At 44.6% G+C, this 24280-nt stretch overlaps 1 long non-coding RNA gene across 1 annotated transcript; it reads left to right on the top strand.

Annotated features, from left to right (window-relative positions):
* Positions 1–1463: 1463 nt before the first annotated feature.
* On the top strand, positions 1464–24011 carry LOC141107241 (uncharacterized). Its single transcript, XR_012235833.1, has 4 exons — positions 1464–1572; positions 22051–22106; positions 22887–23034; positions 23369–24011. It is a non-coding gene; the product is annotated as an uncharacterized lncRNA (long non-coding RNA).
* The last annotated feature ends 269 nt before the right edge of the window (positions 24012–24280 follow it).

Below are 24280 nucleotides of genomic sequence, written 5' to 3'. Positions count from 1 at the left end.
TAGTCTGTAAACTAAGGTCTGTTTTGTTAGTTTATAGCAGTAGTTTGTTATTTTATAAACTTACAGCAGGCCGTGGCCATCTTAAGTGTAGGCATCTGAAGCCAGACAGTATTTCTTCCTGGATCTCATCCTTGCAGATCTCGCACATGCTCAGTGCAGCACAAGCAGTGTAATAGGTTTCAGGTCAGGTTTCCGTAGCAACGGCAGTGTCAGAGGAAGTTGCCGCCCCTTCCCAGAAGACATTGCAAACAGGAAATGATGCGATGAGCCACGGCCAGGGAGGAGGAAGTGAAAAATGAATACAGCAGATATACAGTAGGTGCTGAGAAAAAAAAATTGAAATATCCAATTCGTTTACAGTGCACAGTTTAGTGAGGGATGCTGAAGAGTTCTAAAAGTGGGTGGAACTCCACTTTAAGCATTGACAAAAAATCATGGAAGTTGATTGGCTTGTATGCACAGCTGCACCAGATTTTTCACTCTCCAGTTTTAGTAAATCAACCTCATAGCTTCAAGAAATGCCTATAAAACACCTCTGAAAAGCCATCCACTAACTTTTTTCCTGTACAGGTATGTTTTTGACCTATTATCTGCTAGTGACCTATACAGGGGGAGGGGGCTCGGACTATATAAGCAAAACTTGCATTTTATTGCAAGGTCTGCTTTAATGTAAATCCTAAAGCTGGCCAGCTGGTTCAGCAATGCAGCTGGTTCAGCAGTGACTAGATTAATTTCAATTTATCTGTGGTCATTCCTGTTCATGAAAAATTGATCTAATGATTGACTTCTCACAAATGGGCTTGTTGGAGAATTTTGCTTGATCAGCGCTGCTGCCAATTGGCTGCAGTGCTGATCAGTGAACTCTGACAGAATTCTGAGTCTCCGCTGTCAGAATACAATAACACAGTAGGGAGGATTCCTCTTTCCAACTGGCTTGTGTGGATGGGGGAATCCGTTTAGTTTTGTCAATCAGCCTACTGGCTGATTGAAAAAAAACTGACCCATGTATGCCCAGCATGGCTTGATTTGCATTACACCTTAAAGGAAATTTGTCATAAGAGAAATGCAAATACCATGGTTGATTTGCTTAAAGCTCTATAGCTGACATTTAAAAAAAGCATGCTATATAGCCTCACCCGACCAAAATCTCACATAACCTCATATTTCCCAGTTTCCCTATCTTGAACCGAATCCTCTGCACTTCCCACACTTAAATTTTGGTATCATGCGGTCACCAACCAATGCTCCCAATGCTCCGTGGACCACTGATGGTCCACGAGAAAATTTGGTGGTCACCAGGGGTTTTGCCGCAAATCAACATTATGGCAGATGTATACTGCCCAATGTTGTTTCCAGGGTTGTTCTCAAGGTGCGCTGACAGTCAATAATGTCCACGCACATTGATACCTGATGCCTCCTCTGTAGTTCCTGGATCCTGTGAAGTATGAAGTGTAAAGGCTCAGAGGGAGGCACCGCGAGTTGTGCAGAGAGCAGGAGGGGACTTCCAATGGCAGCGCTAATCACAGACTGTGGGAGGGAGCACAGAGCTCGAGCACATGGCTGAATAAGGAGGTGAGATCCAATGATGAGTCTGTGTAAGGCAGTAGTGTGATGCAGAGTGTGTGTGTGTGTGTGTGTGTGTGGGGGGGGGGGGGCAGAGAGCCAAAGCATTGTGTGTATAAGGAAGGTGTGTGATCCAGGGGGACAGAGGCAGAGAACTGGAGCATTGTCTGTATAAGGCAAGTAAAATTCATGTTAGTGGTCTGTGGGATTAAAAATTGTGAGTTTAGTGTCCCTGAGGTCCGAAAGGTTGCTAACCACCGATTTAAAGCATATCTACAACAATATTTAGGTGTCCTGTAAGGCTTTTACTGCTGTCTGTGTCCCTGCTTGGGAGACATCTACAGTATTCCATTGACAAATGCTGTAAAGGTGATTTCCTCCACTCTCTTCCTATTATGTCTCCAGAACAGGAAGTGAAACAAGATCTTCCCAGATGGACACAGACATAAAAAAATGGACAGGGGTTCCAATGCTTTCCTAACCTACCCAAAACAAAAAAGCTTTTACTTGAGATACATTTGTGCTCCAAAAATTTGAAGGGTATTATTTTTATGTATCAGACCAGATTCAACCTAAATCCAAAACAAGATGTGTTAAAGACGATAGTCCTGTGTTTGGCAACACACTAGAGTCATATTTCCACAGCATAACTTTCTAAAGACCAGTTTCTTCAGTTTATTCTTGAAAAGAGACTTACATTTATATCCAGTATCCAAGATTTGCTCTGGCTTTGCAAACAGCAGTTCCTCTGTGTAAACCTACTCAGATTACAACACCTGACCTGTATTCTGCTACAGTCTATGTACACGCATCTTCTGTTTGTTTGCTTCTAACTCCAGCTCAAGGCTCAGCCTAATAACTCTGGGCTGTTTGCTATCCAGGGATTTGCTGCCATCGATATTAAAAGACACTTTCACATAAGCGGCCTTGTTAAAGTAAGGTTTGGAAAGAGAATGAGGCATTCAGAGAATTACAGCTTTATCCTTGTTTTAGCGCTGCGTGTCTTCTGGGAAAATTATCCGGCAATGACAAGGAACTGTGATTAGTGTTCTTAAAGAGTCAGTCCACCCAAAACTGATAGTTAGTTTTATGTAGGTTCTGATGAAATGACACACGCATCCAGGGCTGGTGCAAGGATTTTTCACACCCTAGACAAAACCTAATTTTGCCACCCCCCCTTGGCTCCACCCCCTTTGCCCTGCCCATGTATACCCCACCTTTTTAATTGAGCACCCATCAAATGCAGCCCACCAGCACCCATCAAATGCAGCCTCACCAGCGCCCATCAAATGCAGCCTCACCAGCGCCCATCAAATGCAGCCTCACCAGCGCCCATCAAATGCAGCCTCACCAGCGCCCATCAAATGGAGCCTCACCAGCGGCCATCAATGTAGCCTACCAGTGCCCATCAATGAATGTTTGCTTGCTTCCATTCATTCGGGAGTCAGGACACAGACACAGTCCTTCGCCGCCGCTGCACCTCTGACACTATGTGCGAACGGCACGGCAGCTGCCTGCTGATGCTGAGACTTAGTTGCTTGCTGCAAAGAGAAGAGAAAAGAAACACCAGTGGCCAGGCACCCTAGGCAGCAGTGCGCCCTAGGTGGCTGCCTAGATTGCCTAGTGGTAGCACCGACCCTGCACGCATCTACTTTTTATAACCGTTGCTAACTCCAAAAGCTCACCACTGGAGTTCCTGACTCTGCCTCTTCTCACCATGGAGTTTAATTCCTTCTTTTGCATTGTCTACAAACAAAAGAAAATACTAAACAGTCTGAAGACTTCTCATTGTTGGGTTAGAAAGTAGATGTTGCTGGGAACTCCAGGGCACAGATGATGTTAGTGAAGTAGCACCATCAACCCAAAGTGTAATACCAGTTTTGGGTGTACTGACCAGGGTCACGCTGATGAGTAGTTGGAAGAGATGGCCACCTTGGGTGTTTCAGCAGAAAGGGGGTGCAAAAAGAGCAGGACCTGCAACTTACGCTGCATTAGGGGGCACACATTGGCCTTTTGACTTTGGGTGCTAAGAGACCTTGTCTCAGCACTGGTACTCATCCTTTATGCTGCTGAAGACTGTTGGCTATAATTCTTGTTATCACTTTTATATTGGTAAGACAGACCTGAATCCAGTGCCAAAAAGTTCAGATTCACTTTCAATGGGAGAAGCTATCAATTCTGATTGCTGTAAGTGGTGGGCCCTTTTGGCTCGGTATTAGACATGTGGGAATGTTGGAAAATATAATTTCCTGACAGGCTCCATGGCAGCATACGTGTGGGTAGGCTCCGCCTCCATAACTACCCAATAGGACCCCCTCTCCCATAAATCTTTGCTCTAGGCTGCTATCCATGTTCCTTTTTTGTCCTCCTCCGTAGGACCAGGTGTTGGTTCTCCTACCTGAAGATAAATCCTCCCTACGATCGATGATGCCGAGTGCCTAAGATTCCTCCGATAGGCCCTGACTGTTAAGCAGGGTATGGAGTGTAAAGCAGAGTAGCGCTGAAGATTGGATCGGTTCGTCTATGTGCGCACGGTCTATTGCCTAATGTTTCAGGCGACCATTATCTGCTGCCAAGTCCGGTGTGTATGTGTATGGAAGGCGTTCCTCGGCCCAGGTGATCGTAGGTGGAGTGGTAAAGTTTTTTTTTTTTTTATTTCATTCACATATGGCAGCAGTGTTTATGTGTATCATACCTCTGTGTGTTTTCTTCCTGCTTCCTGGTGTCCTAGATTGGCGCTGACGCTCTCTGCGTTCCAGCAGCCGCTCTCTCTGTGACTTCCGGGTACCGGCGTGCGTTCTGCGCATGCGCGGACCCAATACGAAGTCGAGGCTTGGTTCGCGCATGCGCGCGAGCGTCTCGCGTCTGACGTCGGCGATGACGTCACGGGCGCCACTTTTAAAAGCTGTGAGAAGCTTTCAGAGCCCTGGGAATGATCGTGGGGGATACAGCGACTTCCCGGGGCTACTATCTTGGCGGTTCAAGGTAAGACAATCTCTATTGTCTGGGGTTGGAGGTCTGTTGTCAGTCAGCTGATCCTGTGAATCTGTCTCTGCAGCTTCCTATTGTATTGACATTATGGACTCCTCACTGCCCCCTAGTGGCCAGCCCGCTTGTAGCAGGTATGTTTGCAGTTTTGCCTTTCTGCCTGTACAAGGATTGAGAGTAGGACACCAGCTGATTTTCTTTTCTATCTTCTCTGTGTTTCTTTCCTCACAGCCCTACTAGGTCTGATCCACACCGTAGTTCTCATAAAGGAAGTGGATCATCAAAATCACACCACCGGCAATCTTCCTCCAGGTCTAGCCATCATAAATCTTCCAGATCTGAACAGCGCAATAAGAATCCTTCTCACCCCCCTTCATCTCACTCTAAAGAGAGTTCAGGGAAATCATGCTGGGGATGTAGGATGCCTGTTCCAACAGACAAATCTCTCTGTGATCACTGCTTTTCTAAAGCCGCAGATGAGAGGGATGGTGCAGACCAGCGTTTGGAATCTATGGTTAGGCGGGTTGTGAAAGAATCTCTACAGGAGAGAGAAGCCCAGCAGCCCCGTGATTCCCCATCAGACCCATTATGCCCTCCAGTGGGCGAAGGTTCTGTGCATGAGACATGGGATTCCTCCCAACCAAGTCACCCTTCTGCTCCTGTTTCAGACAGCGAATCGGATCTGGAAGATCCTGGCGTGGGGTTTGAGTACGCTTTAGTTCCTTCTTTGGTAAAGGCAGTAAAGGAGGCCCTGAAGTGGGAAGATCCAGTTACTTCCCCCCCAAAACAGAGGAAGTTTTTTAAGCAGCTCAATAAGGAGCGACAATATTTTCCTTTTCTCTCTGAGCTAGGTGAGGTCATTTCTGAAGAATGGAGCAAAATGGACAAGAAAAGTTCCATGCAGTCAAAGGTCTCGAAACTATATCCTTTCAAGGAAGAGGAAGTAAAGCACCTTGAATCAGCCCCATTAGTGGATGCGGCTTTAATGAGACTAGCAAGATATGTAACGCTTCCCTTGGAAGACACTGTATCTTTTAAAGATCCTTTGGAAAGGCGAATTGATGCAGATTTAAAGAAGATCTACCTGACGTCAGGAATGGCATGTAAGCCAGTACTTGCAATAGCTGCAGTTTCCAAAGCTTTGGAATCTTGGTCTGATAATGTGGATGAGTTCTTAAGAGGTATCTCTACTGAAACAGCTAAAGATTCTCCTATCCAAGAGATCAGGCTGGCATCAGCTTTTCTTGGGGAGGCATCTATTGATGTCATCCGCCTGATGTCCCGGGTTATGTTGGCAGCTGTTTCAGCTCGTCGTGCCCTATGGCTCCGTCCGTGGTTGGCAGACCCAGCTTCCAAGCAAGCTTGGTGCCGAATTCCGTTTGAAGGTTCTTCACTGTTCGGCAATAAACTCGATAGTGCCATAACCCGGGCCACAGGTGGGAAGTCTGGTTTCCTCCCTCAAGACAGACGCCTACAAAATCAGAAACGCAATTTTCCTAGAAGACAAAACTCTGATCGCGCTAGGGATGCGCGCAGCTACAGACCTGGTCGGGAGTTCTCTAGATCCTGGAAAGCCAGGCAGTCTTCTTTCAAGAAACCCGTAAAAGGGGGTTCCTCTGGTAACCAGGACGCCACAAAGTCCTTTTGAGATTGGGCCCGCTCAGGCATGCCAGGTGGGGGCTCGTCTTCGCCACTTCGGGCATGTCTGGGCGGCCTCAATTCGAGATTACTGGACCGTCAAGACGGTCTCCTCCGGTCACAAGTGGGTTTTCAGCAATACCCCAAGACTCAGATTTGTTCCCACAGCTCTTCCAGGTTCAGAAGAGAAAAAGCAGGTCCTATTAACCTACGTGAGCTGTTTATTGGATCAAGGCGCAGCCGTCCCTGTTCCAGAAGACGAACAAGGCAAAGGCATGTATTCTCCTCTGTTCATGATACAGAAGAAAAACGGTACATGGAGGCCAGTAATAGATTTGACACATCTCAATTCTTTTATCCGAAAAGAAAAATTCAAAATGGAATCTTTAATTACGATCCAACACTCAATACATCTGGGAGATTGGATGATTTCAATCGATCTGAAAGATGCATACTTTCATGTGCCAGTTGCAACAGAATTTCAGCAGTACCTCCGCTTTGCGGTAGGCAATCAACATCTGCAGTTTACATGTCTACCCTTCGGCCTAACAACGTCACCTCGGGTCTTCTCAAAGGTCCTGTTGTCAGTTGTGGCTCTACTCCGTATCAAAGGGGTTCGTCTCCACCACTATTTAGACGACCTACTTCTCCTAGCTCAGAACGAAGATCAACTGTTAGAGCACAGGAGCTTAGTCATCTCCACCTTGCAGGAATTCGGGTGGCTTCTGAATCTAGAGAAGAGCCATTTAGAGCCAACACAATCTCTGGTGTTTCTAGGGGCTCACTTCAACACATTGGAAGGCACCATCTCCCTTCCAGAGGAGAAGATTGGAGTGATTCGGGACAGAATACACGCAGCCCTAGCGTCGTCTCACCTCTCAGCTCTCCAATGCCTGAAAGTAATTGGCACAATGACAGCTACCATTCCTATGGTGAAGTGGGCCCAATGGCATACACGACCCTTCCAAAAAGGGTTCCTTCAGCAATGGGATTCTTCCAGCCAAGTCCAGCGCATACACCTTACGTCATCCATGAGGACGTCTCTTCTTTGGTGGCTTCAAGGGAAGAATCTGCCCAATCACCATTTAATCATGCCCATCTCATGGGTCACGTTAACCTCAGATGCCAGCAGTCGAGGTTGGGGCGCTCACTGCCTTTCAGAAGTGGCGCAAGGCCGATGGGGTTTTTCCGCTCGGGGGATTGTCTCCAACATCCTGGAGCTGAAGGCCGCCTTTCAGGCACTCCTGTCATTTCGTCACCTAATAGAAGGTTCATCTGTGATGCTAAGGTTGGACAATACAACCGCGGTGGCTTACATAAAGAAGCAAGGTGGAACCCGCAGCTGGTCGCTGCTACAGGAAGTAGAGCCAATAATGAGCTGGGCTCAGAAATATTTGTCCAACATCTCGGCAGTTTACATTCCGGGGGTCCAGAATGTACAGGCAGACTTCCTCTCGAGAGTACAAATGGACAACAACGAGTGGTCTCTCCACAGAGAGGTGTTCGAGTGGCTTCTGACCCTGGGAGTACTTCCAGAGGTCGATCTATTTGCTTCTCCATGCAATCACAAGATGCCCAGATATTATTCGAGGTTCAGAGACCCTCAGGCTTACGGGATAGATGCTCTCTCAGAGCGTTGGAAGTTTCAGAAGGCTTATGCCTTCCCTCCGGTACCGGTGATTCTGCAATTCCTCCGGAGGCTCAGAACAGAGAAGGTGGAGATCATTGCAGTGATTCCTTTCTGGCCCAACAGGCCTTGGTTTCCTCTGTTATCACTCCTGAGTTATCAAGACCCAGTTCCCCTTCCTCTCAGGCCGGATCTACTGTCGCAAGGCTCGAGGTTACACCCATGCCCATCTTGCCTACACCTCAGGGTGTGGTTCTTGAGAGGGAAAGGCTTGAATCCCTAGGCTGTCCGGAAGAAGCTATTCCAACTCTTCTTAGTGCCCGGAGGGGAAGTACGAACAGAGTATATGAACGGATATGGTCTAAATTCTCTGATCACATGTCTTCCCGGTCAAATCCGTGTAAGTCTCCAGCAGTAGAAGACATTCTAAGTTTTCTCCAATCAGGGCTGGACCTATCTTTAGCAGTCAGCTCACTAAGAGTGCAAGTTTCAGCCATCTCGGCCTTCACAGGAGTATCGTGGGCTAATCATACATTAGTCCGTCAATTTTTTAAAGGAGCTATCAGGCTTAAACCTCAGAGAAGACCTAGGTTCCCCAAATGGGACCTTCCTATTGTCTTGGATTTTCTCTCCAATCTCGGATCAGATCCTGACAAACCTCTTTCCATGAGAGATCTCACGCTCAAGACCACCTTCTTAGTAGCCGTGACGTCGGCTAAAAGAGTATCAGAGATTAGAAATTTAGGCTCAGAAGAACCTTTCCTAACCTTTTTTCCAGATAGGGTAGTGTTGATTCCCATGCTTGGGTCAAACCCTAAAGTGACCTCAGTCTTTCATGAAAATCAAGAGATTGTACTTCCTACTTTCAGATCATCGGACGATCAGGATGTTCATCCACTTGACGTAGGCTACACTCTAAAGCAATATCTGGAGGTCACAAGTCCATTCAGACAAACGGAATTCCTCTTCGTTCTTCTTCATGGCAAAAACAAAGGAAAGCAAGCTTCGGTCAGATCAATCTCTTCTTGGATTGTGCAGACCATTCAGAGGGCATACAAGGCAAAGGGCTTGGCTCCTCCAGAGGCAGTGACGGCTCATTCGACCAGAAGTATCTCGACCTCGTGGGCAGCTTCAAGGCATGTCGCGCCTGAAATCATTTGTAGAGCGGCTTCCTGGTCTTCTATAAACACATTTGTTTCTCATTATTGTGTTGAGCCTGCGGCTCTGTCATCTATTAATTTTGGTTTACAAGTATTGTCGGCTGACAATGTAAAATAAATTTGGTTTCTTTGCTCAAACATTTTTGCCCGCCCGTGTGTATTTTTGGGCGAGTTATTTCCCACACGTATGCTGCCATGGAGCCTGTCAGGAAAACGGAAAATTTATATCAAATACTTACCGTAATTTTCCTTTCCTGATAGGCTCCATGGCAGCAGGAGTCCCTCCCAAAATGTCTGGAGTAGGCTAGTTACGGAACATGGATAGCAGCCTAGAGCAAAGATTTATGGGAGAGGGGGTCCTATTGGGTAGTTATGGAGGCGGAGCCTACCCACACGTATGCTGCCATGGAGCCTATCAGGAAAGGAAAATTACGGTAAGTATTTGATATAAATTTTCCGTTATACCTTCCAGATCTATCCAAAAGCCACAGGCAAACTGCATATTTTTTTTTAAAAAACCTTCTTACCAGAGAGGTTTTTAAGGGGAGACCTTAAAAAAAAAAAAAAAAAAAAACAGACTAGGGAGAAACTTTACCCTCCCACTTTACAATATTTTTTTTTTTTACCCTCTTACCTTGAACATTTTGTTTTCAACAAAAGACATACTCACCAGGCCAGTGAATCCAGCTATTTCTGGTGTAAACTGCTGCTCAGTCTCAGCACTCCGGATCCCATGATGCCATCTTCTCGTATGACCCCATCAGAGAGCTCCCATCACATGTGCAGTGCGGTGCAAATTGCCCTGAAGCCTCCTGGGATGTGACGTTGGTTTCCTAGGAAGCTTTGGGCACAGGAGGAATGTCATCCTTGCTTTGGTGAGAAAGTAGTAAGTGTGGGGACCAGGAAAAAAAACACATTTAAACCCCCTCCCCAAGAGATTTTTTTTCAGTATCCCTTTGTGTAAAAAAAGAGAGGGTGAAGGAGACAAATAAAGCAAATTTATAGGAGAGGATTAAGGTCCTCTTGAAGCACATCTCAGAAAGCATATTAATGCATCTTAAAAAGTATTTATACAGTATTTAGTTCTGGATACAGTATAGAAAGCCCTTGCTGGTTTCCTCTTTGTATCCTTTTGGGAAGATTTCTCTTTACTTCCTGTCCTGCAGATGAACTGGGAAATCTTTGCAAAGTGAGGGTAATTCCCCTTTTAGACAGTTGTCACTGGGACTATATACCCATTGGAAGATTTACCTTCACCTTTTGTTCTGCTGACAACTGTACAATTTTAGATTTTTCATAATTTTCTGTCTTGGAGACAACAGTCACCAGGACAAAAGAGAGTACATCTACCAAGACACAGACAGGAATATAAAGTTGACAGGGGTTCTAATCCGCTAATCTGTCCAGATCGAAAACTCAGATTTGACTTTATGTGCAATGCCAAGCAGGGGTTCTCATTTCTGCAGGCAAGCTGTAGCCAGTGAGAGGACTAGGACCTGTTTTATAGCAATCAATGGAGTGATAACAGGACCAAACAGGCATTTTAATAGGAAAAAGATACATAGAAGTGACCAAGTAACCCCAATTTTCCAAACTGTGCTTTACTAAAAGTTTGGGTTCATGTCGACAGGTGGCATTTTACTGTGTTTGACATGTGTTTGTAACACCCATCAGCAAAATCTTGATCTCTTTTTTTGCTCTGTCCATGTGGAGGTTCAGAGACAGTATTTTACCTGCTTTGCATTACACTGTGTTTCTTTAGTTGGCATGGGTTTGGCATGCTAAAGCATACATTTTCACCTGAATAGAAAACGCAGCATTTGACAAGACCACTCATCAACATGAGCCCTTAATCTTCGCAGTGTGCTTTAATCTAAGCGAATTATGTCTATTTCATCACACCATTATTCCAAAAACTGGTGGAACACATTTACAAATTCTTTGGCAGGTAAAATGCATGGATTTTTTAAATTATTCTCTCTTTTATTATATGAACAAAAATATACAAATACATATAGTAAAAATCATATTCCTATGTCAGAATACCTTATTACATAGATTACTTACAAAAAACAATTATTCTCCCTATCCCCCCCCCGCCCCAAAAAAAGGACCCCCCCTCCTCCCCCTCCCCCCGAACCCTTACACCTCCATCAAATTCCTCCAGCCCTCAAATTTTTTTTAAATTCCATCCATTTTCCCCATATATTCCAATCTATCTCTAATGAATCCTCTACTGTAATGGATGAATTGATCTAAATGGAAAAACAACAGTGGCGTTCCTAATTCTTAAAAAACAGCCTTTTAGGTCAAATATGGTAAATATAAAAATATAATTTAATTACCCAGTACATGATTCTGCATTTTTATATATTGTTTTCTTTCAATTCATAATTTGTATCATAAGTCTATTTCCATTCCTTAACAAACTAAATGGCCACTGCCCCCACCTATAACTGGCCTTCACAGCAAGGAGCACATGGAAGGGCAACGCATATAGAACAAAACCAGAGAAAATTCCCAGCTCAACTCACCAACTGAATTAACCTAATAGTTAGACAGGCTAATTTGTTTGGCAGCAGACTGGCTTGTGAGTTAAGCTGGGAGTTTTCTCTGGTTTTCATGTGGTCCTTGCTGTGAAGGCCAGTTATAGGTGGGGGCAGTGGTGATTTCTTTGTTACTGATGTTATACTGGTGAGGGGACACAGTGGTCACCTTTGCTGCCATTGTTCTATGTGCTGGGTGTCCAGTGTGCCCCTGTGCCTTTAGGGAGGGGTGGGCTACCTCTGGCTCACCTGCCCTCCATCTATCTATTAGAATGCATGTGATTCCACTGTGGAGACTCCTACAAATTTACAAGAGTTAGGACTGCAGAAATATTGGGGTGCCATGAAGTGGCTCTGCTGCTTACGCATGCATTTGCAAATGTGTGCTAACTAAACTCCTCTTTTTTTTTTTTTTAATTCTTTTTTATTAAGTTTTTTGCACACAATACAAAATAGTACATTTAAACATCAAACAACCACTAACCCAGTGGGCAACGTACCACCCAGATTTAGCCGCGCAGGGCCATCGACAAGGAACTAACATAGTTCAATCTATCCCCCCCCACCCCTCACCCCCCTCCCAGTCGACCAATGGCCATGTTTAGTAGATGTACATATGTGCACCTTAAGATTATTATACATTAATACCATGCCCCCTATGGGACAGATATTTGCTTGATCATGTAAGTGGGAACACTGTCTATGTCTCTTGAGGGGTATCTTACCAATTAGAATTGTCGATATTATCTATGTGTCATATGTTTCTCATGCAAACAAACTTACTCTTTCATATTTAGCCCACTGTATCTGAAGAGTCCAGCCAAGCTTGCCATACCTTTTTGAATTTCTTTTCACAGCCTCTGGACCTGTACGTTGCTTTGTATAGATGTATTACAGAATTAATCAGACCTTTCCAATACGATAAAAAGGGTGCAGCTGATTTTTCCATTTTAATAGAATAGCCTTTCTACCATAAAATAACGCAATATTCAACAAGGTGCGCCCTGGATGGAACAACTTCCTCCACCAACCCTATTAGACAGACTCTTGGGGTCATAGGAACTGGGATGCTGAGTAGCTCTGAGAGGCATTCAGTAATACCAGACCAGAAAGTTTGAATATGTGTGCAACTCCAGAAGACATGCTCCGTGTCAGCTGGGGAATGGGAGCATCTCCAGCACTGACTGCTAACAGATGGATATATGCAGGATAACCTGGCAGGGGTAAAATAAATGCAATGAAGGAACTTGAAATGAATCAGGCGGTCTCTTGCGGACACTAAATATTGGAAAGGGAGGTCCCACATATCCTCCCAATCTTTCCCCTGTATATCTGCAATTTCTTTCTCCCAACGCTCCCTGCATTTGGTTACTCCTAGTGGTGTATTTTTGAAGAGAGATTTGTACACGGTTGACAGAGGTTTAACCAACTCCTCCTCAGACAAAAGAATCTCCAGGGCTGATGGCAGGAATTCAATTCTTTGGCCATTGAACTGCGCCTGAAAAGCGTGGCGCAGCTGCAAATAGTGAAAGAACAAGGAGTTTGGTAAGTTATGTCTGGCTTTTAATTGGTCAAATGTACAAAGCTCTCCTTCTCTAATGATATCTCCTAACACTTTAACACCCCCACACACCCATATCATAGGAGCTGGGAGTAAGTAGAAATGAGGGAGGGTTGGGTTCATCCACAGTGGGGCTGATGGCGTAACTCCCAAATAGCTAGGGGACATCAAAGTGGTGGTGGTTTCCCATGCCCTAATGGTCGCTTTCTTCGAGTTAGTCAAAGGCTAAACTCCTCTTTTTAACACAAACTGTTAGAAAGGGTAATTTGGTTGGTAGCAGACTGGTTGGCAAGTTGAGCTGGGAATTTTCTCTGGTTTTGTTCTGTATTTCCATTCCTTACATAATTTAATCCAAGTGATTCCTATTTTATATACTGTATATACAGTATCTCACAAAAGTGAGTACACCCCTCACATTTTTGAAAATATTTTATTATATTTTTTCATGTGACAACACTGAAGAAATTACACTTTGCTACAATGTCAAGTAGTGAGTGCACAGCTTGTATAACCGTGTAAATTTGCTACTCCTCAAAATAACTCAACACACAGCCATTAATGTCTAAACCGCTGGCAACAAAAGTGAGTACACCCCTAAATGAAAATGTCCAAATTGGGCCCAATTAGCCATTTTCCCTCCCCGGTGTCATGTGACTCGTAATGCCGCATATACATGGTCGGATTTCCCGACGGGAAATGTTTGATGGGAGCTTGTTGTCGGAAATTCTAACCGTGTGTAGGCTCCATCGGACATTTTGCATCGGAATTTCCATCTTTCCATCTGGATCTCAAATTTTCCGACAACAAAATCCGTTCTCGTAAATTTAGATCGTGTGTACACAATTCTGGCGCACAAAGTTCCACACATGCTCCGAATCAAGTACGAGATGGAAGCGCTTGTTCTGGTAAAACTAGCGTTTGTAATGGAGATAGCACATTTGTCACGCTGCAAATTTTAAAATCTTTTAATGCAGCGCATTCTCTTCTTCTTTATAATACTAGTGTAGCTCCCTGCTCCTGCTGACCAGGCGCTCGCAGGTAAATTTAGTTTTTGGCTGAGCTGTAAACAGAATGAATATAGTTTACTGGATCTGTTCAGGAATTGACTTGGTTGTACAGTTCCCACTGTTGCCAGTAGGTGTCACTGGTACCATGGGACAGTGTGCGAATAACAACCTAGTGAAACTTTTATGAATATTCTTCTTTCGGAAACAGCCCAGTGGGAGGTTCCTGCCGCTGTGCCTTATGGGAGAGAGTATTTATGGGACAGATGCCATGTGCTGAGAGGAGTCCTGACCTTGTGGCCCTCTGGGCTGGAGGCTACGTCACTGCAGCTGTGCAAGTAGGCCCAGAAGCCTGTCTGGGGCCTACTACCGCAGAGGTGGTCCTTAGGTCGTCTTGCCTGCTAGGAAGAAGCCAAGCCAAGCTGAGGAGATCCAGGGGAGGACCCTTACTGGAGAAAGCCAGGATGAAGGCTGGTCTCTCAGAAGGGCCTAGTAACTTACTTGGAGGACACGCCTATCTCTAACCTACCGCGCAGTACTGAAGAGGTTCTGGTATTGCTAGGTCTAGTGTTGCTGTTCATCTAATATTAAATCCTGTGGAAGAGGATTGTTCATCTAATACTACGTCCTGTGGCAGAGGATCGTACAACCATTTTGTTCTTCTCAAGTCTGTGTCAGAGACTTTTCATCCGTGCGCCATTTCGGCTAGGTCAGTGGGAGAGACCTATCCGGGTGGGCAAAGATCCTTAGACGGAAGGTGTGTTTGTCTTCAGGATCTTAAATTCCTCAGTGATCTGCAAAAGGTATTTGAACTCTCCTGCATCTCCCCTTCAACCTCTTTACTGCTACTTCTTTCAAGTTGTCTTGTAATAAAGCATTGGAAAAAGAACTAAGTGACCGGTGCATACATTGGTGGGTGCAAGGCCCATTATAGACTCTAAGTTCCTGATGTGGTGAAACTACAGGTAAGGGGTGACAGCAACAACCCAATTTAAACCAGCAGCTCCTTCGGGGGTCAGTGATACATGTGGGGGCATCGTCCAGGGTTGTTTGCCGTTGCCCTGAACAACTATGAGAAGTATTTCACCGAGAGTCTATGCTAAAAGAGGGGTTCCTGGACTTTGTCACTTTCTCCAGGAAAAAGAAGGGTTAAATTGCAAGATCACATTTCTGACTGCGTAGGCTGCGGGTGGAGAAGTAAAAGCCCGGGAGCTACGTGATCAGAGGAGCAAGTGGGAGGAGCTACACATGCTTGCTGCTGCGTGAGACGCTGTGTGTGTGTCTGGCGCTGAAGAGAGAGAAAGTTTGCTGTTACTACAGGCAAGATCAGAGCCCAGCTATGGTTGAATTTTCTCTTGTGCAAACTGCAGTGGGGTCCAAGATGTTTCCTGCCAGCACCGCTGCAAGTACTATGCTGTCCGGAACCCTGATAACAGAAACCGGCATCCGCCTGAAGCCACATGGTCGGTTTGTGCTGTATACCGTCGGGGGACCATGAAGCGCTGGGTATGTTATGTCACAAGTGTGAAGGACTAGCCATACACCCCCGTCCGTTTGTTTGTTGTTTGCACTGCGGGGAGTACCTGTTTGCTGTGGAACACCCTACCATGCTGCCCCGGGCCTACAGAGTTGATTGGGCCACAGGTGATGCTACTGCGGAGGCTGTTGCCTTTACTCTTGCAGGAAAATCTATATTCACCGCGCCTGCTACTGTGAGTTTTCCATTTGATGATGTCGCTGCTACTGTTTCTAAAGTGCCATCAGCAGACATCGCCATTGCTACTGTGCCCGCTATACCTGTACAGAAGAAGGTGGGCTATGTAAAGGCATCCCGCGGCCGCGGTCGAGGCCTACCCCAGAGACCACCAGGACCGGAGCTCAAGGAAGGCATTACTCCTGGAAAATCCACGTCAGGAACTGGTGAGAAATCTGGGACAAATATTTCAGTGGGGTCAATGTGTAGATATGTGCCTGCTGAAGAATTAAGGGATTCTGAGCTGGATTCCTTATATGATTTATCTGGTGATGATGAACTGTTTGAATCTATGTCACAAGAACTGTTGTGGGCTAATAGTGAGGATGTTGCTTCTGCCTTCACTTTCCCTAAATGGTGCAGTGATGCTGTCTGGGACTATTGTTTGTACCAAAGCCTTTCAGAAAAGCTGGCTATTCGTCTGTCATGGATGAGCGTTATGATGGATGCATGCTTTCAATGGAACTATGGCCGGCATATCTACTCTGACAAAGTGGTCATCTGCAGACCTGGAAAAGAAAATGTTGTTTACTTTGTCACTACTGTGGATAACCAAGGGAAACCAGTTACTTTGCCAGATCCTCGTTTCTACTGGTAACTGTTTAAAGGGACTGTCATAGTTCAGTTGGAAAATGTCATTCTCTACTATAAAGCAATAGTTTGTTCCTGTTTAAACTACAGAAAAAGAGTCTTCAGTTTTTGAAAGAGAAAAAGAGAAGTTTGTTGCTCTAAATGGACTATGGGGTACATAGCCAGGTAGTCATAGGTTTAGAGAACTTCGTGGTCAAGATTCTTTACTGTGTACAGTAACTTCAATACTCTGCTATTAAGGACTTTTGCCATACTGGTTACTGGGCGCTAGATGGTGGAAGCTACTTATAGATAGGGATGGACTTTTAAGTTACATTTAGTTTACTTTGCATTTAAAAATGTGTGGAAGAAAGTTTCATTCTCTTGGGAGTGAGGCTTTGCTCCTAAATTGATGAGTAACATTGTTATGTGATTTCTGTATGTATAACTTCAGGTAACAAAATATCTATCAAGCTGTTAGTGGTGTGGCAGTTAGATAGTGAGGTTCCTGTAACATGTTTGATGTGAATATACTGTTGATTAATATTTGAAACTGTAACATTCTTCCTTGATGTCTTTCTTCTTTCCCATCCAAGTTTGGGTTCAGATACCTACTCTCAGGCTTGAGAGTCATTTTTTTTTTTGCAGACGCTGAGGACATCGTCTTTTGTAGTGGGGGGGGAGTATGTAGCGCCCTGCTCCTGTTGACCAGGCGCTCGCAGGTAAATTTAGTTTTTGGCTGAGCTGTAAACAGCTCAGATTGAATGAATATAGTTTACTGGATCTGTTCTGGAATTAACTTGGTTGTACAGTTCCCACTGTTGCCAGTAGGTGTCACTGGTACCATGGGACGGTGTGCGAATAACAACCTAGTGAAACCTTTATGAATATTCTTCTTTTGGAAACAGCCCAGTGGGAGGTTCCTGCCGCTGTGCCTTATGGGAGAGAGTATTTATGGGACAGATGCCATGTGCTGAGAGGAGTCCTGACCTCGTGGCCCTCTGGGCTGGAGGATATGTCCCTGCAGCTGTGCAAGTAGGCCCAGAAGCCTGTCTGGGGCCTACTACCGCAGAGGTGGTCCTTAGGCTATCTTGCCTGCTAGGAAGAAGCCGAGCCAAGCTGAGGAGATCCAGGGGAGGACCCTTGCTGGAGAGAGCCAGGATGAAGGCTGGTCTCTCAGAAGGGTCTGGTAACTTACTTGGAGGACGCGCCTATCTCTAACCTACCGCACAGTACTGCCGGGTCGGCTTAAAGGTTCTGGTACTGTGTTGCTGTTCATCTAATATTAAATCCTGTGGCAGAGGATTGTTCATCTAATACTACGTCCTGTGGCAGAGAATCATACAACCATTTTGTTCTTATCAAGTCTGTGGCAGAGACTTTTCATCCGTGCGCCATTCCGGCTGCTAGGTCAGTGAGAGAGACCTATCCGGGTGGGCAAGATCCTTAGACGGAAGGTGTGTTTGTCTTCAGGATCTTAAATTCCTCAGTGATCTGCAAAAGGTATTTGAACTCTCCTGCAACTCCCCTTCAACCTCTTTACTGCTACTTCTTTCAAGTTGTCTTGTAATAAAGCATTGGAAACAGAACTAAGTGACTGGGGCATACATTGGTGGGCGCAGGGCCCAATATAGACTCTAAGTTCCTGATGTGGTAAAACTACAGGTAAGGGGTGACGGCAACAACCAAATTTAAATCAGCAGCTCCTTTGGGGGTCAGTGCTACACTAGAATAATGAAGTTGTTTTGCTGCTGATATTCACAAAGAGTTCTGACAATCTGATTTCTGATTTTTTTTTTATCCAGATCTCCTATTTTATTTTTATTTCTTTTATAGTGATCTCCATAATTTTTTTCTTTCATTTTATGTCAAGTTACCACAACACCATTATTATCTTGTATTTTTTAACCTCAAGGAGGTTGGTGTTGGTGTCCCTTGTTAATTTGACATTGTATTTTTGAAATGTACCTGCCTACTCACAAACAAACTGTCCTTTTTGAAGTAAAACACATAGGCAAGTATTTGTGAAAAATAAATAGCCATTTATTATGGGTCATAACAAAATAAAGAGGAAGGCAACGCTGGAGAAACTGGTGAAATTTGCGAAGCCTTTGTACTCCAGGGCAGACATAAATTATTTTACAGTCAAAATTGGTGGCCTGAGGAGTCCTTATAATAGTGAGCACAATCCGGTCCAGGACTACAAGAGATCAGGAACAGCAGCAGATGACATATCTGTCCCCAGGCTGTGGTACCACAGCCTTCGTCTTTTGTCAGACCAGACTGAACCCAGGCCAACACTTACTTGTCTTCCTTCCATGCTTGCTTCCACACTTGCTTCCAGGCTGTGGCTCTGGTGTTGTAGTTGTGGCAGGAGGTGGAGGAGGAGGAGGATCGTGGTTGAACTCACAAACATGGCTTTGGCTTGTGAGTTTGCCCCTCAACCCCTTATTTAGGGCTTGTAACATAACTTCCTCACATAAGAGGCGTTGCCCCTCCTCCATTTCCTGCATTTTGCAGGCTGCCATGTAGGCATAGTCGTCTTGATTATTGGGGGGGGGGGGGGGTTCTGAGGGCCGCAGTAGCCTTCCAAAATAGGCCAAGTGCTGCCTCCTCCAGGTTACTCCTCTTCCTGGGACTTTTTTTTGGAAGGCGGAGGGGAGGGACCTGGGATTCGGGCAGGCTACTGGGCCCGGCCACCTCCTGGCTGCCACTTACCCCCGCCACCTCCTGGCTGCCACTTTCCAGTCTCCTCCTGGCTGAGACTTTCCTGTGTATGAAAAAGGGACATAGTTTTAGTTTTTGGTTCATCAATCACTCATGACTTTTGCAATTTGAATGTTAATAAATAGAAAAGACTATCATTCTGACCCCAGCATTTTTCATTCTTGTCCCAATCATTTGTGGCCACTACTGTCTATTGATATGTAAAACACTTTGTAAAATCAGAAATTACTGATCAATAATAACATCTAGTTAACATCATTAATTATTTAACTAGAAATATGTTCAACAATGCTATACCTGGCTCAAGCTGGGCTCCTTCACTTCTTCCTGGCTGGAAGGCCCAGGTTGGACGTCGGAAGCCTCAGCTGAGGTGAATGGAAGCCTTGAAGGAAGACTGGAGAGTGCTGGCCTGGGTTCAGTATGATCTGCCAGAAAATGCAGTCTGTCATAATACCACAGCCTGGGTACATAAATGCTGCTCCTGATCTCTGGGAATCCTGGACCTTCTTGCGCTCCCTATTATAAGCGCTCCTCGTGCCACCAATTAGGGCCTTCAAATAGGGAATGTCTTCCCTATTTGATCCAGCACTTTGATCTTTGATCCAGCACTGCCTTCCTCTTTGTTTTATTGTTATAAAAGGGGTGGTTTACCTGCCACAGACAGGGCAGCTCCCTGTACATATCAATGAATATGGGGATGAAGTCCTGATCATTCAATAGATCCATTTTCTCTGCAAGACACAACACAAGACAAACCCTAATGTCAGACTAAACTCTCCTAATCTTGTCCCAATATAGGCCTCAATCTATAGGCAGTATAGGCCACTGATGCGCCGAGTTAAAATTGTACCTTTGTTCTAACGATCGTCGCTTCCGATACTCCTTCCCCCTCTCACAGATCGTACGTACGACGCACGCGTGTTACGCTTTAAATACACTGCGCATGCGTGAAACTCCGCCCCTGACTTTCTTTCTAGTCTATTCCCCACCCCTTCTTTTTCGGCGCAGTGGGAGAGCACATGGCGGAGAAAGAGCAAGTGCATGCAGAGGAGAGCAGCAACGACGAAAACCCGGAGCCACAAACGTCCCGATCCCGGAGGAGATTTAAGGCCTCAAATATGTCCTTTGTCGAGATGGTTGAGGTGGTGGACATCTTGAAGAGGGCCAACTATGATGTGAAGCATGGACCTTACCCAAACCCAAATGTGAGAAAGGCCAAGATCATGGCTAAAGTTGTGAAAAGTCTGCAGTAGAATTTTGGGGTACGACGATCCAAGGATCAGCTGAGGAAACGATGGTCAGACCTGAAATTAAGGGAGCAGTATCAGTACAGAAAGATCAGGAAACCTTTTTTTTTTTTTTTTTTTTTTGGTCTGCTCCAGGCCACCTGTTGATTGCAGTTGTAGTTTAATAAGGATCACTCCTGTTTTACCTGGAGACAGAGGAATGCTTTGGGAACAGTTACAGCAGACACAGTGGGGAACTGATCGCATTGGTTACATCTACATGCGTGTTGCCCCTGCTGGGGTGATTGGATTCGGTGAGTGGGGACCCTTGAGGGGGAGCACAAAAGTCACCTGAGGACACTGCGAGCACTCAAGTCACCTATAGTTTTTCTGCCATACACCTGAGCATTACCAGATTTACACCAGATACGAACTGTTTTTTCAATTTATATGAGGACTGATTCCTTATTATGCATACGGGCGCATATATGCCTTTGTAGTGTGGTTTAACCCTTCTGGACTGTGCTACATGCCTATAATGTGGTTAACACACCTGTGACCACCTGATACAAACATTTTTCCTTTGGATGTGCTTTCACTTGTTTATATCTTTTTGCTTATTTTTCACTTCTTATTCTGACAGTCAGATGTAATATCACTTAGAATCAACAGTTATATTTGTTGTTTTGTGTGTATTACCTGTTATGCACTTGTGGTATGTAGTTGCTAGGATGTACATGCCACTCTTAGTTTTCAGGCCTGCAGAGGTACTAGGCAATTTTGGACCGTGTTTTTACCTTCCACATTAGGGGTGCACTTGCACTGTAGTTCACTTACACATCTGACAGTGCGTGTGCCCTTTATTATTACACTTATTTATATCACATAGGGATACCTACACATGAGGTATTAATTCTTTATCCTAGGTTGGGGATTCAGGAGAAGTACGCCGGTGAGGCGTTTACACTCATGGCGCAGTCCTCTCACTCTCCCCATACACACCTGTGGGCCCTTGGCTACTAGGTAGAGCCATACACCCCCTGCATCTGTTTGTTTTTTCACTAATGTGAGTTCCCCTAGGGGAGCTTTATTAGGGGAGGCAGCAACCTTTTTTCTCCTACCCTTATCTTAAGCGCGGTTGATTTCTTCATAACATGATTATTATTATTATTACATTCATGCTGCTCCATGTGTTTTTCTTTACTGTTGTACAGTTTAAAATGGCAACTTTCAGGTTCGTGGGCACAGTAATCGTTTGTTGTAAACATTGTTCGTTCCCCCACTAATATGATGTTTTTAGCAGATACAGGTTAACTACACTTGTTCAGGCCTATTTGTATTCAAAGAAGTTTAGTACATTGTTGTCTAGATGGGTTTGTAACTAGAATGAAAATGTAAACTTGATTCAGTGTAAGGAGAGGACACTGAGTAGCTGCTTCCACATCTGGATACAGGAGCACTAGTGTAGGACACCACACAGGTGCTCCAGTGGATACTAGGGGTGTCTTTATGTGTGAAAATTGTACAAAAAAGATAAGTATTCCAGCTTTAGAAAGGGAAAAAAATGTCTTCAGCTTGGAACTCTGCCCAAAAAGACAATTGTACGACACTTCCAAGCAATGTTTCAGATTCCTACTTTTGCCCTCAAATATCTGTGTGCTAAGTATACCTTTTTTTATTCACATAGGAGAGAAAAGACTCAGGACATCAGAGGACACCAGGGACCCCCCACCTCCACATGAGGTATTAATTCTTTATCCTAGGTTGGGGATTCAGGAGAAGTACGCCGGTGAGGCGTTTACACTCATGGTGCAGTCCTCTCACTCTCCCCATACACACCTGTGGGCCCTTGGCTACTAGGTAGAGCCATACACCCCCTGCATCTGTTTGTTTTTTCACTAATGGGAGTTCCCCTAGGGGAGCTTTATTAGGGGAGGCAGCAACCTTTTTTCTCCTACCCTTATCTTAAGCGCGGTTGATTTCTTCATAACATGATTATTATTATTATTACGTTCATGCTGCTCCATGTGTTTTTCTTTACTGTTGTACAGTTTAAAATGGCAACTTTCAGGTTCGTGGGCACAGTAATCGTTTGTTGTAAACATTGTTCGTTCCCCCACTAATACGATGTTTTTGGCAGATACAGGTTAACTACATTTGTTCAGGCCTATTTGTATTCAAAGAAGTTTAGTACATTGTTGTCTAGATGGGTTTGTAACTAGAATTAAAATGTAAACTCGATTCACTGTAAGGAGAGGACACTGAGTAGCTGTTTCCACATCTGGATACAGGAGCACTGGTGTAGGACACCACACAGGTGCTCCAGTGGATACTAGGGGTGTCTTTATGTGTGAAAATTGTACAAAAAAGGTAAGTATTCCAGCTTTAGAAAGGGAAAAAAATGTCTTCAGCTTGGAACTCTGCCCAAAAAGACAATTGTACGACACTTCCAAGCAATGTTTCAGATTCCTATTTCTGCCTCAAATATCTGTGTGCTAAGTATACCTTTTTTTATTCACATAGGAGAGAAAAGACTCAGGACATCAGAGGACACCAGGGACCCCCCACCTCCTAAAGAAGGGGAAATACCAACACCACAACCAGAGGATGTGGAGGAAGGAGAGGTTTATGAAGTGGGCAAAATAGTGAGTGTCTGAGACCACAGCTTCAGGTAATAGATGTATGCCTGCATATTTATAACACATGGGGGGTTATTTATGAAAGGAAAATCCACTTTGCACTGCAAGTTCACTGAAAGTGCACTTGGAAGTAAAGTCGCTGTAGATCCGAGGGGGACATGCAAGGAAAATAAAAAACAGCATTTTAGCTTGCACATGATTGGATGATAAAATCAGCAGAGCTTCCACTCATTTCAGATCTACCCCTTAGATTTAGAGCGACTGCACTTTCAAGTGCACTTTCAGTGCAATTTCATGTGCACTTGCAGTGCAAAGTGGTTTTGCCTTTCGTAAATAACCCCCTTGGTGTGTTTTTTTTAATATTAGGTGATGTGGATGTTGTGGAAGAAGAAACTCACTTCACAAGTGCAAGTGCACACGTCCTCATCTGGGAGATCATGGTGTGCAATCAGGATTTACAGAAGATCAAGGAAGACATCAATGATGTTGAAAAAAAGATTCAAAAACATCATTGATGTTTTAGGCAGAATCTAAAACACACCTAAATTCTTCCATTTGTTGATATTTTTAAAATTTTTGAATCTTTTTTGAAGTACATTGAAAGCCAAATTTTGAAGATGCACACAGTGTGTCAACATGTGCTATCTGCCATCACGGGATATCAATGCATGCGTTTTGTGGGTGCAACCCCTTCCTCGCAACTCAAGTAGCTGAGAGGAAGGGGTTGCACCCCCGAAACACATCCATTGATCCCCCATGATGGGAGCTAGCACATGTTGACATTAGGCATGGGATCAGAAAAGAAATTCCCATTTTGACTCTCAATTTGTGTGCATCTTCAAAATTTGGCTTTCACAGGGGTGACATCACCCCAACTGATGAAGGCAATATCAACACAGTTTGGACATACTAATGTCTGATATTGCCTTCAAATGATCAAAGTTGAACTTTCCTGAGTTGTGCATTGTTTTATGGTTTTAAACATGCCTGTTTAACACAAAAAAGGCTATTTGTACTGTCAAAACCAAAAATGTTATTACAAAAATATGTTCAAAAACCCTTTTCTAACGCACATGTGAATGTGCACAGAGTAAAAAGTTTTCCACAATGTGTGGCTTCTTATTTCAATGCTCAATAGTAGTTTTTGGACTAAGTTGGTGTTTATAGTGACAGTGGGGGTTATTTACTAAAGGCAAATCCACTTTGCACTACAAGTGCACTTTCAGTGCAGTTTCAAGTGCACTTTTGCAGTGCAGTTTCAAGTGCACTTTTGCAGTG

The sequence above is a fragment of the Aquarana catesbeiana genome, linkage group LG09 (assembly GCF_042186555.1).
Source record: "Aquarana catesbeiana isolate 2022-GZ linkage group LG09, ASM4218655v1, whole genome shotgun sequence".
NCBI lineage: Eukaryota > Metazoa > Chordata > Amphibia > Anura > Ranidae > Aquarana > Aquarana catesbeiana.
This window is presented reverse-complemented; position numbering and strand designations above follow the sequence as displayed.